This window comes from Balearica regulorum, chromosome 26, assembly GCF_011004875.1.
Source record: "Balearica regulorum gibbericeps isolate bBalReg1 chromosome 26, bBalReg1.pri, whole genome shotgun sequence".
NCBI classification, from domain to species: domain Eukaryota; kingdom Metazoa; phylum Chordata; class Aves; order Gruiformes; family Gruidae; genus Balearica; species Balearica regulorum.
The window spans coordinates 3,461,136-3,479,167 of record NC_046209.1 but is presented as its reverse complement, the minus strand read 5'-3'; the positions used below and the strand labels follow the sequence as shown (position 1 = coordinate 3,479,167).

At 51.9% G+C, this 18,032-nt stretch overlaps 1 protein-coding gene across 8 annotated transcripts in view; it reads left to right on the top strand.

Annotated features, from left to right (window-relative positions):
- PTPRS (protein tyrosine phosphatase receptor type S) overlaps positions 1 to 18,032 on the top strand; it is a 162,778-nt gene that overhangs the window by 18,377 nt on the left and 126,369 nt on the right. For 2 of the 8 annotated variants that reach the window (XM_075776769.1, XM_075776766.1), the window contains exon 1: positions 7,727 to 7,862. The exons of the other annotated variants lie outside the window; for them this stretch is intronic. The gene's annotated coding sequence lies outside the window, so the exon portion shown is untranslated. Of the gene's footprint in view, positions 1 to 7,726; positions 7,863 to 18,032 lie in introns of those variants that run through there. 8 annotated transcript variants of the gene reach the window in all.

Sequence of the window (18,032 nt, the reverse complement as noted above, 5' to 3'; positions counted from 1 at the left end):
CTGCCATTGGGTCTCCCTGAAACTTTCCTCCTGGCCAACTTACTTCAGGAATATTTCATGCCAAAGGTGATAACGGCACAGGATCTCACGTCAAGAGAGATGGAGGGCTTGTCCAGCTGGGAAACGGGGCTGTTTATTTACTGGTTTAGTGCTCTGTGTGTCTTGCATTGCCTCAGTGGAATAGTAATGATGTAAACACCAGGTTAAACAGCCATGAGCGTAAGAGCCAACCCCAGATACGCCGGTGTGGAGGCCAGAGGGAAAGCTGAGCGGGTGAACGCTCATACCCTGCAACTTGAGCGGATGGAGGTCTCTGAAGAGATGACTTGAGAAGAAAAACCTTTCCTCCCCCTGGTTTGGGTAATGCCCCATCCATAACCCTGTCCCCAGGAGCCCTTCTGGCATCAGGGAGGCTGAAGGCAGTGTTTGCCGCTCTGCGTTTTGGCTGGTTTTTGTGATGAACGTTCCCCTTCCCCCACAAAATACCCGCTTTCAGGCTGCTTTCATGTTCAAAGCAAGAGGCGCACAGCTCCTCCTGCTAATGAACCTTTGCTGGTTGCCCCAGCTCGTGGGTGGGTGTGAAGAGCAGATCTGGATTTAGCTCGCTGTTGGGGAGGCTTTGGGAAAAAGGGGGGGAAAGTCCCTCTTGAGTTTACTGTTGTTGTAAGAGACGCAGGCTCAGCAGCTGGCATTAGCTGGGGAAGGTGGCCATAAGGTGGTACGAGGTGGCCCTTGAGCTGAAGATGTGCTCCACGGTGGTGGATAAAGCTCCCAATCCACTTACTGGATGGCTCACCAGTCCTGTTGTGGCACCAGTGAATATTTAAACCAAGAGTTGATCTGCGTTCAGAGCATTTAAATTAAATAGAGTGCAAGTTGTGTTTTTAAGCTGCTGGTGTTGAGCTCCTGGGAGCCCGTGGATGGAAAGGACCCATGGTCAGCAGCATCTCACCGTGGTAAGGCAGTGGCTGCCCCTTTCCAGCTGGGTTCATTCTGGGGCTCCAGGTTCCCCCGTACCTGTCTCTGTGCATCCTGCATGCTCTTTGCAAGCAGAGTCTTTTTAGTGAAAAAACATCAGTCTGCAGCGATGGCAAATGAACTAAAATTTCACTGCTCTTGGAGGAACAGAGGGATGATCTGGTTCATGCTGGGTGCAAGCACTGGGTTGAATCCAAAGTCCTGTCCTTAGGCTCTAGATGTCCATTTTCATGTCAGGGTGGGGGGTCTGAGGTTGGCCTGTCCCAAGGGACCCTCTCTTGGGGGCCGGGAGGAGCCGATCTCCCCTCCAAAGGGTGGGTGGGTCGGGTGCTCCCACCCCGATGTGGGGACTTTGCCATGAACACACTCGACAACACCGTGTGGCAGCCACTGCAAGCGGCTCGGGCCTTCTCTGGCACAGAAAGGACAAATTAAATAAACATGCTTGATTGCTTAAACATTTGTTTTTTAAATTAGCAGCAGCTTTTTTATATTAAAGTATGTGGATATGCTGCTGGGGAACACTTTAGCAAGTTGTTTTTTTCTTCCTGGTGCTACTTTTCCAGAGTGATTCCTGATTTAAAAACCAAATGCAAAATGCAGGCCAAGTTTGAGGTTTAATCCTGTAAAAGATGTCGATGGGAAGAAACTGTGCTGCTTGGAGCCGTGGGGCCCTGTTGGGATGCGTGATGAGACAGGCCTCGAAGGCAGCGGCGTTTGCAAACCATGCCTTGCAAGCGCTGGAGAAAAGACTCTACGAACGGCTCGTAAGTGGTCCGTGAATTGTCAAAATGTTGAAATCTCCTGCAAGGAGGCGTTTGGAGATGCTGTGTATGGGAACATAATTGTCCGTGTGCTCACAGGGACGTGGACCTGCAGCCCTCGTGCCGTGGTGTCGGTGAGCTGGGCTTGGGGACCAGCTGGGCTTGGGGACCAGCTGGGCTTGGGCTTGGCGTCTTCTACTCCACGCGTTGTGTGGTGGGTCACCCTGCACCGAGCTCTTCCCTGGCTGTGCCTCTGGATTTGTTGTCACTCTTTGCTCTCTGTCCTGTTTAGATGGCAGAGGGACAGCCCGGCATGAGGGTTACAGCTTCTTCTGCATTACAGGATAAGGGGGTTTTAGATGCTGCTCTAATAGTGACCAAGATTGCTAAATAGCATCTCTGGGAAGGGAAAATGCAGCCAGAGAGACGCTAATGCTCCAGATTGACCTTGCTTGAAGCGGGGGGGGGTGTGGGGGGGTGTGGGGTTTGCCGTTTCCATAGGCTTGCTATCAATTTCCTAAAATAGCATCTGTGAAAAAAATACCACCAATAACCGAGCAAGGATCCCTGTATGCATACCTGTGGGAGTACCGTTCCTGCTGGGGCTTTCAGGGTGTGGTGGCATTGCAGATTAAACTGTGCTCCTGCAGTTTTAGCAAAAAAAATAAACAGAATTCCCACAGCCCTGCTGCTTTTTGTGTCATCCCCCCTGGGTTGAGACAAAGCTCCCGGCAGCCGGCTCAGGAACCAGCCTGGCTTGGGAGATCCTGCAGGACTTACCCCGGGCTGGCACTGCTTCCTTTCCCTTTGCATGGACCCCAGGCCACATCCTTAATTCTTTTAATTAATGGATGTATCCCACATGAGCGCAGCTCTGGCTTGGCTGCCAGTGTCCATGCACATCCGCAGGATCGGGGTTTCTCTGCAACTGGCACTGGAAGGGGCATGGGGAAGGCAGATGCTGCTCCAGTACTTTGGCTCTGCACCCTTCCTAAAGGTGACCAGCAGTGGGTTTGGTGGTGGTTGTTTTGTTTTTACATATTAAAGGTTTAATAAATGGAATTAAATACTGTGAAACTTAAGGTAATTAAATGTGGAAGCAGAAGGAAAAAAATTGTAAAGCATCCTCTCCAGGAAACTAATAGGCTCCATGCCTCCTTATCTTAATGATTTTCATAATTTAGCTGAATGCAGAGATAATGGATCTGATGAACCTTTCTGGAGCTAACTTTAGATTTAATGGGCTTCTTGCTGGGGAGCGGGGTGGGGGCAGGTGCAATCAATGCGCTTAAGGAGGGAGATAAGAGCAAGAGAAGCCGAAATAAACAGCCAAACGGGTTTTCCAAAGACTTAAAAGTTGCTGCGTGTCCATGCTGAGTGCTCCCTCCTTCCCACCTGGAATTAACCTCGGAAATCATTTTCAGAGCCCACGTGATTTCCTCTGGCTTGGCCGCACCGGCGCTGCCAGCGGGTTTTGCCTTTCTGCACAACCTCCGACCCTCCGTGGGACGAGGGAGCCGCAAAGCCGGGATCATCTGCGTTAATCTGGTCTCATTGAGGCGGGATCAGTGAAACCACCTCGCAGATTCACTGTATTATGGAGCAGATTGAGGGACTTAGAGAGCAAATTTAATAAATATCATTTCGATATTACTTGGCAGGAAAAAAAAATATCTGCTGAGCGGCTGATGTTGAAGCACCCTGTGAAGGATGGTTAATATGGACATGCTGTGTTTGGAGACCTGGGGGAGAGGGGATGGGGAAAATGCTGAATATTGGGGGGTGGCAGAAGGAAAGGACATCCCGCAGGACTGATCTGGGCCAAGAGCTGAGTCTCAGCGGCGTGTGCAAAAGCAAGTCAGGCTGCGTGTGCTTGGGGAAGGGGGGAAATGTGGATGTTTGCGAAGGGATGATGGAGGTAACACAGCGCAGGACCTGCACCTTCGGTTCCTCTCCGGTGCAGCTGCAAGTCTCCTGCTGCCTCCTTGGCTCTATCGGCTCTTTGCACGACCAGGATGCGCAGGGTGCTCCAGCTGATCTAGGGGCAGAGCGGGTGGAGGTGCTGAAGCTGACCTGGACCTGAAGCAGCTTTGCCGTGTCGGCGCAGTGATGCCTGCCCCCGATGCAGAGCCAAACTGACCCCTGTGCTCCGGGGCCACGCCAGCGCCCTTCCACGCTGGGCAGCGTAGCTACTGGCTCTGGAGGTGGTGGCCAAAGCTGGGCTTTTTTGCAGCTGGATATTTGAAAGTGGCAGCTGCTGCAATGGTTTATGTCTGCTTTGTGTCAGGGGGGTGGCACGGTGCCACATCCAGGGTGGCTCTGCCACATCCAGGTTTGGGGCTTTGGGGGTCCCGCGGTGCCTTTGAGTCTCAGGACTCCCTGTAGTTCCCGATGGAGTCTCTGAGCTGTGCTCTAACATGTCTGAAGTCTCTTTGGGAGCTTTCCAGTGGAAAAAGCAGAGCTGCTCTAACAGGCCAAGGGCACGAACAGGGGGATGCGAGGCGGGTGCAGGCACCCGGGGTGCCCAAGTGTGACCTGGGGAGCCGTGCTGGGAGCAGGTGCTGTGCCCACGCTTGCGATCCATGCTGCGTGCCAGGTCCTGCTTGCAGATGGGGTATTCTGCCCAGCTGCAAGCGGAGAGGTGCAGAAGCAAAATCCTGTCCACGGGGCCCAAGGAAAGCTTTGGCTACAGGAGACGAGGGGAAAGCAATTGCGATGGAAAACCCCAAACCCTACCAGGGCTGGTCATGGTGAGCGAGGTTTTGGCTGTGGGGGTGGGTGCTGCTGCCCAAGGGCAGCGTGCCTGTCCCGTGCCTGCGCTCAGGACCCGCAGCGGAAGGTGCAGTGCTTGCAGCCAACAGGCAGCCAAAGGGGCTGGTTCGTCTTTGTCCCTGGCAGGACCCCCTGCCTGCTGGAAAAACACTTGGGTTAGGAGAAATGTGTGACCTCTTGCTAACCCCTTTCCCCTTCCCCTCTTGCTCTGCAAGATGTTAAAAAGAAGGGGGAAAAAAAAAAAGAAAAAAAAAAGAAAAAACCCTCCACACTGCGGCCAATCCAAGGAGGGCGAGAGCTGGGGACCATATCATTAAAATGCTAAAAATGAGCGTGCTGAAAACAGACACAATTGGGTATTTAAAGCTCTGAATGAAAAGAGTGTGTGTTAGCCGGCTTGCGGAGAGCCGGTCTCCCAGAGCCCCTGGAAAATATGTGGTCAAGCCTGCACCATTAACTTTTTGTTTCTGGTTTGTAAAGTAGCTGTGAAATCCCGGGGGGGGGGGGGGCACAGACCCCAGGTCCCTGCCAGGCCAGGGAGGATGCCCGCGCTCTGCCGGAGGGGCAACTTTGCCAGTCGCTTGATGTACGTTGGGTAGTGCTGACATCCTGAGCCTTTTGCTTTCCTGCGGCAACGTCCTGAGCCTTTTGCTTTCCTGCGGCAATCTTTATCCCGAAATGTGGCGCTCGGCATGGGGACTCGTGTGACGCCTGTGTCCCACGTCACCGGGGACCCCTGTGCCACCTCTGTTGCAGACCGGGTGGAATTTGCACCAGCCGGTCCCTCTTGCACTGCAGCAGGGGGGGTGTGGATGGAGGGGCGAAGCAGGAGGTGTGACCCTGAGCGGGAGCTGCTTCAGCCCTGCTCCAAACCAGCCACAAACTGATTCCTGGGTGAATCACCGCTAAGTCACTTCAGGGTTGTTGCATCATTTGAATGCAGCATCTTAAAACCTGGGCAGCTTGGGCTGCTGGAGGCAGGTTCCCCGGGGCCGTACCGAGAGACACAGAACCCTGCAATGGTTTTTGGTGCCTCCTCTATGCGGGAACGCCGCACTCGGGCGTGGGTTTGCTGCATCCCAGCTCATCCCTGGGCAGAGGTTGTGGCTGGTGTTTAACTGCAGATTGACGCTGGCCGCAGCGTGCCACGTGGGAGGACAGAGGTGTACACAGGGTTATTTCTGTGCACGTACGCGGGTTTCCCTCGTGCGCGTACGCAGAGGGATCCGTGTGGGTGCAAAATGCCCCTAAAATGTCTCCTAGGGCAAGTATTAACTGCCAGGCTGGGCTTAGCTCCAGCAGGCAGGAACAGATGAATCAGACACTTAATGGTAAAATCAAACCTCTCAAAGTATTAAAAACAACCCAGCTCCAGCAGGCTCCTCTCTGCCGTCCAGGGAGCCCCAGTGAGAGGGAGTGAGAAGGGATTTTAAACCAAACTGGGATTTTTTGGGGGGGGGGGGGGGGGGACACACGACATGGACACGACACCCCCCACCCATATCTCTTGGCTGCCAGCCTCTCCGAAGGGGAAGTTTTACCCCGCCTCCCGCGGTCTCGGATGTCAGGTTGGCAAGAAAAATCCCATCTGTTTTCGATCTGGATCCTCACTTCCATCCACCCAGCCCCTTTCTCCTCCCTGCGCTCCCCCGCTCCCAGCCCCCAGAGCTGGCGTGTGCGCCAGGCAGGCCTTGGTGACGCTTTTTTTTTTTATATATATATATAATTTTTTTTTCTTCTAAAAATGTATGTGGCCTCCTTTGCCCCCCGCATCCCCCCCCTTCTCCCAGGCACATGCTCCAGCGCAGCCCTCTCCACGCTGGGGCCTGCCAAGAGCCGCTCAGCCCCGCTACGGTCACTGGCTCGGAGAATTCCCAAATGACTGAGGATTTTCAACCCTGAGCTTTCAGAAGGGAAAAAAAAAAAAAAAAGCAACAAAATCGAGGGGGGAGGATAGGGAAGGAATTTTGTTGTTGTGATTTTTTTGTTTGGGGGTTTTGTTTGGTTCCAGCTTCTTGGTATGATTTAGGAAAGAGCAAGTACAGAGTGTTTTGTTCCTGCCCAGAGATAACAGAGCTACTCTGAAATCCTATATGGAGTCAATGCAAAGACATATACGTAGCAATCGTGATATCCTAATCTCTCTCTGAAGAAACCCTTTTGTTGCACACCCCCTCTCGCCTTTCCCTTCGCTGTCCTCTCTTGCTGCGTTATGTCTTATTTAAACTGTAAAGTCCTCAGGCTAGGAATTACCTTCTCTCTTTACAGATGGCTGCGAGAGCTTTGCACGTCTGTGGAGCTCCATGAAAAATAAATGAAAAAGGCTGTGGCTTTTGTTGTTGAGTTTTCTTTTCTTTTTTCTTTTTTTTTTTTTTTTAAAGTGTTTGGAGGTGAGAGTTTATCTGATTGTAGAGCCAGACCCAAGATAGTGAGGATCTGATGAGCGGTGGTGGGTTTTGTATTGCCAAAAATCTCAAGGCGGGGGGTTAGCTCAGCTGCACCCCTTCCCTTTCGGCTCTGTGTGCCGGGCTGGCGTGGGACCACTCAAAGCTGCCCCAGGGCCAGGGTTTTGTGCTCTGGCTGGGGTTTGGGGGGCTCAGGGGGAGCCCCGGCTCCTGCTTGGATGGGATCTGATGGGGGAAGAGCCCGGGTGCTGCTGGCTGGAGGGGATGGGATGCGTGCCCCGGCTGCGGTGCCTCAGTCTCCCCTTTGGGTACGCACTGCCAGCGAGCGGCTGCCCTGTGGGGGTGAGTTAATGGCGGCGCGGCCAGGGGTGCTGGGGGCAGCAGCGGTGCTCCCCTGCCGTGGGAGAGCGAGGGTGGCTTTTGCTTTTAATTTTGGGGAGTACCGTGAGAGCAGAGGGACAGGGCTGTCTTGAGGGGACTCCAGGGGACCGGTGTGGGGGGCTCGACCCCAAGGGGCCAGGCCAGGCTCGGGGGGACCCAGAGTGGCCAGGCTGGAGGAGGGGGGACCCCAGGGCCAGGTAAGGGGGGACCCCAGAGGCTCAGCTCCAGGGGTTACGGGGGGAGGAACCCGGGACCAAACGGGGCGGGGGGGGGGTAACCCAGGGCCGGGCGCCCTGAGGGGGCGCCGGCGAGGCCTGGCGGGCCGTGGCGCTCCCCCGCCCCGGGCCTCCCGCCCCCCTCGGGCGCGCTGCCCCCCCCCGCAGCCTCCCCCGCCCCGCTCCCCGTTCGCGTTGGGCCCCGCGGCCCGGCCCCGCCCCGGCTCCGCCTCCCTCCGCCCGGGCCGCGGCGGGCTCCTCGGCGGGGTCGCGGCGCCCCTGGGCCCGTAGGCGCCGCGGGCCGCCGTGCCGAGGGCGGCGCGGGTGGGACGGCCGGTCCGCTCCCGGTAAGTGCCTGCCCCTGGCCCGGGGGCGCCGAGGGGCTCCCCTCACCCCGGACCCTTCCCGCGGCCCCTCCGGCACCGAAACGATTTGATGTAAAGATTTATGTTTTTCTCCATTTTTAAGAAGGGGAAACAATCGCCCTCTCCCCCCCCCCCCCCCCGCCCCCGGTAGCACCTTCCCCTGGGGAGCATCCAGCGCGGCCGGGTCCTCCCGGCGTCGTGTGTGGGACGGGCCCGCGGGTGGAGGGGGCAGCGGCGGAGCCGGGGCGCTCGGGGTGCCTGCTGCTGCCCCGCGGGCTGCCGCCGTGGGTGAGCGGCAAACACCCGCTTCTGTACCGCTGCCGGCGTGGCTGCGGTGGGTAGCCTGGCTCGGACGGAGGGGGAGGCGGGCCGTGGGCTGGGGCCGCGTTGGGACCCCCCCTTCTCCCCCTTCTCCCCCTTCTCCCCCTTCTCCTCCTTCTCCTCCAGCTCACGGGAACGTTTTGCTGCAAAACAACAGACAAAGTGTAAAAACCGCGTCCAGCACCCCCCGATCGTGCTGGGAGCGCTCGCCTGCGTTACAAAGGGCTGGTTCTCCACCCTTTTTTTCCCCCAAATTACCCATTTTAGTATATGTTTTCTTGTGTTTTTTGTTTTCCTGTACTGGAAATGCTTTTTATTTTTAATGAGCAAAAGGCAGCCCAGGTCCGCAGCAGTCGCCTGCACGATGCTCTCTGGGCAGGACACGGGCTTTGAGCGTTTGAGTAACGTACAAAATTTATTCACTGTAAACATTGCCCAACTTCTGTGCTTGGTTCCCAGGATTAAAATATAACTCGCCTTCTCGGTTTTACATGACTTGCTTGCTAGCCGTTGTACTACTGCTCAAGCAGTCAAGATGCAGATTTGTCTAAAATACGTAATTTTAGAAACGTAAGACGGGAAGAAAATGCTCCATTTTGTTATGGGAACTGTGTAGCTGGAACTTTCCTGAGAAATGTCCATATTTTATCCCTTTATGATTTCTTTCTCACTCTTGCAAAGGCAAAATACTTTTATGGCGCAGGTAACTTCTACGTCAAGGCTCTAACTTCGAATTCGCAGCAGCTTGTCTGACTGGAGGCAGTTAAAGGAACACTTGAAATTAAATTTAAATTTATATTGTTCGTTGGCAGAGAACTCCTGCAGTTAAGGGAAAAAATGTAAAGATTAAGCTGATCATTACTATATATGAAAAGCAGTTTCAAACATTAACATTATGGTTCCTTTCTTAAAAAAAAAAAAGAGGATTCTCTAGCCTGTGCTTTGTATAGCTGCATCTCGCTATCCTTTCATTTTCCCTTTCCTGAAAACGTCACTTAGCGGAGGAGAAATCACAAATTCAAGCGCACTGGGATCGCCACACATAGAACAGAGGAACATCTGCTGAAAAGAGACTTTCTGAGAATAATGAACCACCTGCACTGGGAAATTTTTCTTCTCTCGTAACTAGCTCGGTGTTCGTGGTGTGCACGGCTGTAATCCACCGCTGATTTCTCTCTGGCTGCAAAGGTGCTTCTCAGCCCTGGTATTTTACAAGGCTAATATTTATTTACAGACTTACACAGTTGGTTGGGGTTTGGTGGTTGGTTTGTTTGTTTCTTCACCGAAAGGGAGGAAGTGAAAAATCTGCATTTGAGCTAATTGAGCTATTTTAACAGTCTCTTCATCATTTGCGTTTTCTCTAACGTAATGAGCGTCTGGAGTTGATTGGTGCCTTTCAAGCCGCCCTCTCACTTCTTGCGGAGGAGTGTGTTGGGATGTGGGCTCGAAGACCGTAAGCAAGGCTAGCTCAGACAGTAGCTCTGGCTAGATAAGGTGGTTCTGCACCAGGGACTGAGCTGCACCGGAGGAGAGGTCTGCACAGAGGATGGCAGCTCTGGGGCTGTGCTTCCCTCTTTCGCTTGTCATCCCTGGTGTAGAAACCTTAGCGCTCACCATCCTTTCGTGCTGTTGCTCCAAGATCCTGCCAAGTAGAAGGGAAGGTGTCTTCTATCATCTTGGGAACGTGGCGTTGATCCCTAGTGCAGAAGGAGATACATTACCTCCAGGAGAAGTGTGGATGCTTGTTCCAAATCTTTCTGCCTGTCGGAGTGGAAATGAGGGAGCGGGGCAGCATCGGGGCTCCTGCTCTGTGGTCCGGCTGCTCTGCAACCTCCTCCTGCAGCCAGAAGGCAAAGCAGTGATTTTTCAAAGGGATTGAAACCAGAGAAGGCCCAGTTATGCTTTTGACTTGGAAGAGATTCGTGTCATATTTTTGGGAGTTGGAGGTACCAAAATAAACTGTCTGAAGGTTCAGCGTGCAGACAGGGAGTGAATTTAGTATGAGGTACTAAATTCCTGCAAAGGTGACAGTTGCAGCAGGTATATGAGGAAATCCCTCATTACCCTGCAGAGCTGGAAAAGCAGGATATGGTGTTTTATTATGTTTCTTAACCTTGATCACAGCAAGTTTCAAACACCTCTTTACCCTCGCTGTTGAATCTGGCCTGTGGGTACAGATTCTTGTACAGCGCAGCTATTTCACTAGATTTAATCTCTAAGGAGCGTGCCAGAAAAACAGCCTTGGGGAAATGGCAATCTGCTAGCTTCCTTGTCTGTAAAATGGGAATAGCGATGCGTAACTCCTTTCTGTAAAGTGTTTTAGGGTCAACCAGTGAAAAGCGCTGAAGTGCCACGGGTTGGATCCTTCGGCCAAAAAGAGGCGAGGCAGAAGCAGTAGCGAGGCTGGCGGCAGGTCGGCTGCGAGGCCAGGAATAGACCCGGTTATCTCTGATTCCTGCTCGAGCGTCCCTGTCTGCTGCGTGTGGGCGCAGGCCAAAAAAGAGCAGCGGTGCTGGTGTCACCCGGCTACGCGTAAAGGAGAAAATCGAGGTTTCACACAATCCCGTCCTTGGTTCCTTTTCGGGGTCTGCCCCGTGGTGCCAGGTGTAGGAGTGACAAGTTGTCTGACACCGGACTGCAAAGACCTGGATTGAAGCCACTTACTCATTTCATGCTGGCTTCTGTGCAGCCCTTGTGTAGTAACGACTTTGTAGATGCTGCTCACCTGGGCTGAATTTTTAAGCAGTCACCTGGAGATGAAAGGCACTCGATCCCATTACCACTCCCCTCAAGCCATCCTCTGCCCTCTGTTTGAAGAGATTTTCAACCCCAGGTATATTTTATTCCCGTGCAAGTCTTTGCTGTCGGACTCGGTAGGGATTGGAGCGCGTCCTGTGGCACCGGGGAAGTGTAATCTTGTTACATTTGAATTTATTTCATGCTGCGTTTGCGAGTGTGAAGAACGAACTGGTAAAATTAGGGACTGTGGAAGGTGTGAGACCCTGTGTTTGTTCAAATGCTGACGGTGGGAAAACATGTTAGGAGCTCTCTTTGAAGGAGTAGCTGCCCTTCCAGAACTATTTTGTAGGAATAATAACTGTTGCAGTAGGTGAAACCTTCTGAATCAGGAGGCACCTGGGAGATGTTACAGCTGTGGACGTGCACGGGATGATGCAGGGATGGAGATCTGTCACGCTGAGCCCGGCAACACCTTCATTCTTCCCATGCGTCTTGTGTCATTTCCCAAGCGACTGCCACCTTGATTTTACCTGAGCTCACGTGTGCTTGCGTGAGTTTGTTTTTTTAAAGAAGCTGTTCTGCCCTTCCTTTCTATTTACGGGTAACTCTTTTATGGGTTTGTAAGGGTGTGTTTCAATTTTTCCGTGTACTGACTAGTGCTCTCATTAGCACTTGGGAAGCGCGTTGCAAAAATTCTTTATTAAAATCTGTGCGGAGGTAGGTTTTATTCATGTGAGGCAGCCACACAGTGCCTGGTTTCAGCATCAGCTCCCCAGTCGCAGGATGACTTACCTGCTGATTTTGACTTGCTATCTATTTACGATAAGGCAGGAGGCAGTGCGTTGCAGCTAAGGGAATTGAGGCCAGCCCCCTGTTTATGGTAATTCTTAAATAGTTCATTTGGGCGTAATGCCTCTTTTTACAGTTGATTCTCTATTACAGATTTTCTGATAATGGCACCTGTGCCATTCAGATGGGATCATTATTATAATAGCAGCAAGTATTGTTACGGAATCGGTATGTGGAATTTATGTGGGATCATTATAATGACAGAAGTAATATCATAAATAAAATGATGCTGTAACAGCAGCACTAAACTGGGTGTAATAGGGAAAATGACAGTTCAGATTTCCCCCAAGCCTCAGCACCTTGAGCCTTGCGAGGATTTGTCCCGTACGGTCCCTGCCTGCGGAGGAGGTGGGAGTGCGGGTGGCTGGGGACGGCAGGGGCTGTCCCTTTGGCGCAGGGATGCTCGGGGTGTGGGAGGGAGGAGAGATGCTCTTCCCATACAAATCAGGGAAACCATTAGCTGGAGCCATTTCACAAGCCGAACAGGGAGATTGTTGCAAATAATTAGTTGTAGAAACGGGGCGTTGTTCTCATTCGGCAGGGCGCTAGGTTTTGCTCTTGGGCTGGCTCCATTAACACAGTTTTTTTTCAGGCTGGGTTTCAGGCGGGGCTTTTGCAGGCACAGCCTGTCCCTCCTGTGCGGTGTTGGGATGGTCTGTGCCTGCCGGCACGTTGCTTTTCCCGTTTCTCTGTGGGAAATGTGGGAAAGCTTGAAATTGCATTTGTGAAATAAGGATGGGGGTTGAGGCTCTAAACTGCCCAGTGGGACTTGATAGAGGCAGCTGATGTAAACAGTATGCCCTAATGCTGGAAGCAGTAGTACCAAACCCTCACAAACAGAAGAAAAAGGGAAGAAACGGTAAAAAACCAGTGCATTTGAAAAGTTACTGAAGATGGAGTGGAGATTATCCCCCCTCCACTTTTCTTTCTATGAACAAATCCCTGGAGATGGGTGTGTTGTCTTAAACGCCGGTCTTGCGGTCAGGTTTAGCAAATACAGATAATCCAGATGGCTAATCTCGAGTGTGGTTTGGCTAGCAAAATCCTTCTGGCAAGCTGTGAGGAGGATGCTGGGAAGAGGTTTGCAACAGTCGTATTTAAACAAAGTCGCTGCTAATGCTGCTTCAGCCGTCGTGTGGACAGAGCACAGATGTCTTGCTTGGGTTTTGATATTTATTTATTTATTTTTTAAATAAAATCCCTTTTATTTTCCATCAGTGACCCCTGTTTTAAATCCCTGATCCAAGAGGTGGAATTGTAACCCCTTGGCGGGCTCAGATGCGATTTGACTTTTGTCACCGCGTCCCTGGTGAGGGATGTGGCCCCTCTCCGGCGCGCTGGTGCCCAGGGCGTGCGGCAGAAGGATGCGTGGCTGCGCAGGCGGGTTGATGCGCTTTGAACTCGCTTTTTGCCCAGGGGCCCCGTCGGGACAGGGGTGATGGGGCGATTGCTTTTTGATGCTTGGCGCTGCCTTTGTCAGTGGACATCTGGTGCCAGGATTGCTGCTGTCGGGGCTGGGGGTGGGCTGCAAGGCCAGGGAATTTGATGGATTAGTGCGGTTGGAGGGCTGGGGGAGGGGACGGGTAGGGTTTCAGCTTTTGCTGCAGGTAGGGAGAGAATTTGGGTATTAAGGGCACTTTTCTGCAAGCTGCAAAGGTGGCGGGGGGAGGATTCAGAGAGGGGGAAGGGTTAGGAAGAAAATAGTCTTTCCACTTTTCCCAAAGCAATGACATTTGTTTGCTCTGTAAGGCAGCACAAGGGAAATGCGTGTGCATCCAGAGCAAGGGATGAAAAAAATCCACAGCAAATCTGGTGCCGGTCTGTCCCCCCAGCTTTGTAACCCTTGGGAATCCCAGTTGCTTGCGCCTGGCCTTGGGGTCACTTGGTTCATTCCCTGCTGCTTCCTATGGATTCAATAACCTCCTTCTCTCCCCAGAGATCAGCTTAAATTAAAACTTTATCCTTTACTTAAGGAAGCGAGTGGCAGCCTCTCCTCATGCTCTGTTACAGGATCTGGGTAGTTTGCATGGCCCCGTCCATCCATCTTTCCCTGTGGTCACCAGATGGGCTGTGCTGGGAATCGGCAGCTTTTGAGCTGCTGGAGCAGGAGGGGGATGTGGGATGTCTCCTGCCCCTGATCTCCTTGAGTGAAGGAGTAGGAAAGAAAATCCTGATTTTTAAAAGCCTCCCTGGGGGCAGATATTTCAATACACTCTGGCCTGGAAAGAGGAAAATCGCTGTTTTTCTTGGGGTAGGACCAGCCTCCTGGGGATATGGCCGGGATGCATCACATGGTCCTTTCCCGGAGCTCTCTGTGCCAGCGAGTGTCCGCGCGTGGGTGGAAACACCCCGTCCCTTGTCTGCCTGCGAGACCAGGAGGGTTTGCGTAGTGGCGAGGGCCACCGGGAACGGGCCAAAATGGGGACTTCGAGGAATAGTCACAGTGAAATCCAATCTCTGACCGGCGCCGTGTTTGAGGATCAAATCCGCGTGTAAAAACTGCCTGGAAGATTTAATGTCTGCTGGCTTTGCCTCCTGGAAATGCTGCTGCGGGGAGGTTGGATCTCTGGGAGGCACGTTCAGGCCTTTGATTCGTGTTTTGGGGCTACACGTGCACACACGTGTGCTGTAAGCATCGGTTTTGTTTAGGGCAGGATTTGTTTCGTGCAGGGAGGGACGTACAGCCGCCCTGCACACAGCTCCTTTCCGCCTGCCAGACGTGGGCAATGTGCAGCAGAGACACAGCCCCAGCCAGGCAGGGAGCTCCGTGCTTGTGTTGTAAAATAAGCCCTCGTGGGTGATATTTTTCACCCTTTCCAGCACAAAATTGAGAAAATTGGAGTTGGAGAGGAGCAGAAAATTCATGCGTAATGAAGGAAAGTTTGGGACTGAGATGAGGGAGGTACTGCAAAGCATGAGAGATACCAAAGGGGTGTTGGAGAGTTTGGACTGGGGGAATCTTTTGTCTTTCCTCGTGTTGTTGTAACCATAATGCCAAGGCTATTGAACTGCCTTTTGAATTTTGATTTCTTCTCTGTGTTGAATGAAGTGGTGGCTAAGGGCCATGGCAGTGCAGCAGGTCTTGGGACTGCAAGGTTTCTGGAGTCGGAAAGCCTTAAAACACTGGTCTGAAAAAAGCAGAATGACAAATAAGGGGTGAAGTTACAGCTACCATCCTGAAAATGCATTTATTTGAACTGTAGGAGCAAAAGGCAGCAAAAACTGGGGGAGAGGAGGGAAGAACTGGCTGTAAAAATGCGTGCAGGGAAGCGAACAGCTGTGGTGTTCTGTGAAATGGGAGCTGCTTGAATTCAAAGGATTACTTCGCTAACGAAGACCTGGTGTTTGCACTGGGGCTGAAGGCTGCAGCCCCAAGCGGGCAGGCAGGAGATCCTGCAGAAATTCAGGCTGCTCCAGCCTGCCCAGGTGGGTTAACTGCTGCTGGAGGTGGGCCCTGCTAGCCAGGAAGGTCCCAGTTTCCCCAGCCACGATACTGCAGTATCTTACAGGTCCTGTTCCCCATGGCGTGCTCTTGTGCCATCCGTGCCTTGCACCTAGTGCATTGAGTACGCGCCCAGGAGTGAAAACTTACTTATTTGCTGCCATTTCTCCAGCGTTAATGGAGTCTTGGATGCTGCGGGATGCCATAGGGAAGCGCTCCTCTGTCGTCCCAGCCCCACCGGACTGATCCAGTCCTGCTCCAGGTTCTCTGCCAAGCAGTGGTGGCTTGGAGCTAGGAAGAAACTTCACCCAGACAGGTAATTCCTCTGAAGCGTCTGCTTTTGGGTGCTGCCGGCGACGGTGTGCTGGACTAAATGAATCACCGTTGCCTCCAGCCTGACGTGTTTGATGGTTGCAGCGCTGCTTTCCTGGAGGGGAAGGAATTGTAGTCCATTACCAGGAGTCCATTTCTCTTACCGAAGGTGGAGCGTCGTACGAAGCACCAAGTGCTACTTGCTGAGTGCGCCCGGTCCCTCGCAGCAAGCCTCGCTCGTGTGCCATGAAACACTCGCTTGACAGCGCGTTCCAGAGCAATATCCTGAAATGAATGATGGGCCCGTGCTGTGCTTTATGCACTGCCCTGAGAGGTGGTGTAAATCGCACCATCCGAATGATTTAGCCCCAGGTATAGTTGTGATTCAAAATGAATTTCTATCCCTGCTTCTCCCTTGTGCCGGCGCTGGAGTAACTGCTTGCTATAAACCAGGAGAAAGTTGCAACAGCCCGTGTGCCGGGGGGGTTGTACGGGGCCGGGCTGGGAGGATGTGTGGCTGCACCCTCTTCCGTCCCCTGTGTCCGTGGTCTCGATGAGCAAGCGCAGGGATGCAGGGCGTAGGCTTGGTACCGGTCCCTCTCTGTCTCTGGATGACTTGCCCAAAATCTGTGTCTGTTCCTAAGCGGGGAGCCGTGCTGCACACAGTTTCCATTAGGCTTAATAGGGAAGATGAGTGACATGTTAAAAGTGGCTTTAGGTTTTATGCAAAGCCAATGATGCTTAAGCCAGCTGGTGGATTTTAGGTTTTTCAGCAAGTTTCATTGGACAAAAATTTCCTCTGGAAAGTGTCTCAGGTCCAGTGTGAAATTCTGATGGAGATGGAGGTGATGGGAGTTGTGGGTGGCTCGTGTGGTGCCTCACACCTCGTCGCCCCTTTGGGGAGTTTATTGTCTTCCCTCCTGCTTTGGGAGAAAAATGGCAAAATCATGAGAAAGACCCGGTTTTCTTTGTGCTGAGGAATGAACATTATTATTAAAACATTTGGGGATTTTTTTTTTTTTTTAAAGATAAGTCTTGCTTCTTGGCTGGTACCCTGGCTTAGATCTCCTGGAATAGCTTTGGAAATGCAAGTCTAGGCAAATACATAGAAAAGATGAAGCGTGGACTCCACTCTGCCGTTTTCCTGGCGATTTACAGAGCTCTTCCAGTGCTTGGCCACTCTCCTGAACACTGCCTGGGGTCCAGGAGTCGGTTGTTTCTCAAAATACAGATGTTGGAGGTACTGGAGGAGGGATGAACCCCAAAGACTTGTTCACTGAGGCTTCAGCTATCCTCCTAAAGCAGACGCGGCACGGGTGCTTTCTTCTCAGGGAATTCTTAAATCTACCTCTCTTAATTTCACTGTTCTGAACTCTAGGAATGAAAACATGCCTGTAATTTCTAGAGAAAAATACGCAGTTGCTGTTCTTTGCCTGTTACGAAGCACGATTTTGTGGATAGCCAAATAAAATGTTTGGTTCGAAGTCCTTCAGTAATGTGTTAAAGTTTATGGAGCATTTAACAAACTTTTTTAGTGTGCAATAGTTTATAGTGCCAGCAAACAGCCAAGTGTCACATCAAAGTTGTAGTCTTTTCTCCCTTAATGGCACAATGTTTAGTGCTGCTTCGGTTTATCTTGGGTGGCTTTTCAGTGCACAGCTCAGCATGGCTTTTTCTTTCCTATTTTTCACCCCAAAAACTCAAAGACAGATTATGAATGCTGATTTAGGGCCCACAATTCAAGCAAAGTGGTTGGATTTATTTTTATATTTAAAGAAGAAAAAAAAAAGGCAAATAATCACAGTGACTTCAGCGGTGTTCTCCCTGCGCAGTTCCCCGCTGGGCTGGGAGGGCGGTGAGATGAAATCTGCTCTCGTTGAAGGCAAGAAGAGTTTCGCTATCACCTCTTAGAAATCTGGAATGATTTCTAACGCAGGAGCTGGGCTGTGTCTCCGAGCGGGATGGTCTCTGCAGCTGAGATTAGCAGATACCATCGAGCCGGAGCCCATTGGCACCAGCATCAGGGAGGTTGTGAGTTTAGTGCCTTTTGCCCAGATTTTGGGATTTGCTACTCTTCTGGACTGGGAGAGGATGAGCTTTGGGGAACTCTGCCAGGGCTTTCCTCTGCCGCAGTGCTTGGGATCGCAGTCACGTAGGAGAGGAGCGAGGAGGGAATATACAGGGAGTTAAACCTGCTAAAGCAGCTGCTTCCGTCGGGAATGTCCTAGAGCTTGGGGTTGTCATTTCTACTAAATTTGAACTAAATAGGTGTAAAAACTCGCTAACAATGTCTGGGTAATGCATCATAAACTGTCTTACTTACTTTATTGTAGATTTAATTATGATAATGCATATACATATAATTATGTCCACACGCAAGATCTATTCAGTAGTAAAGGGTTTATATAATGTTATAAATAATGAAACCTGAGCTGTATCAAGGGCTCCCTGTAGCATCCTTTATCATATCGTATGTGAAAGCGGGAAGT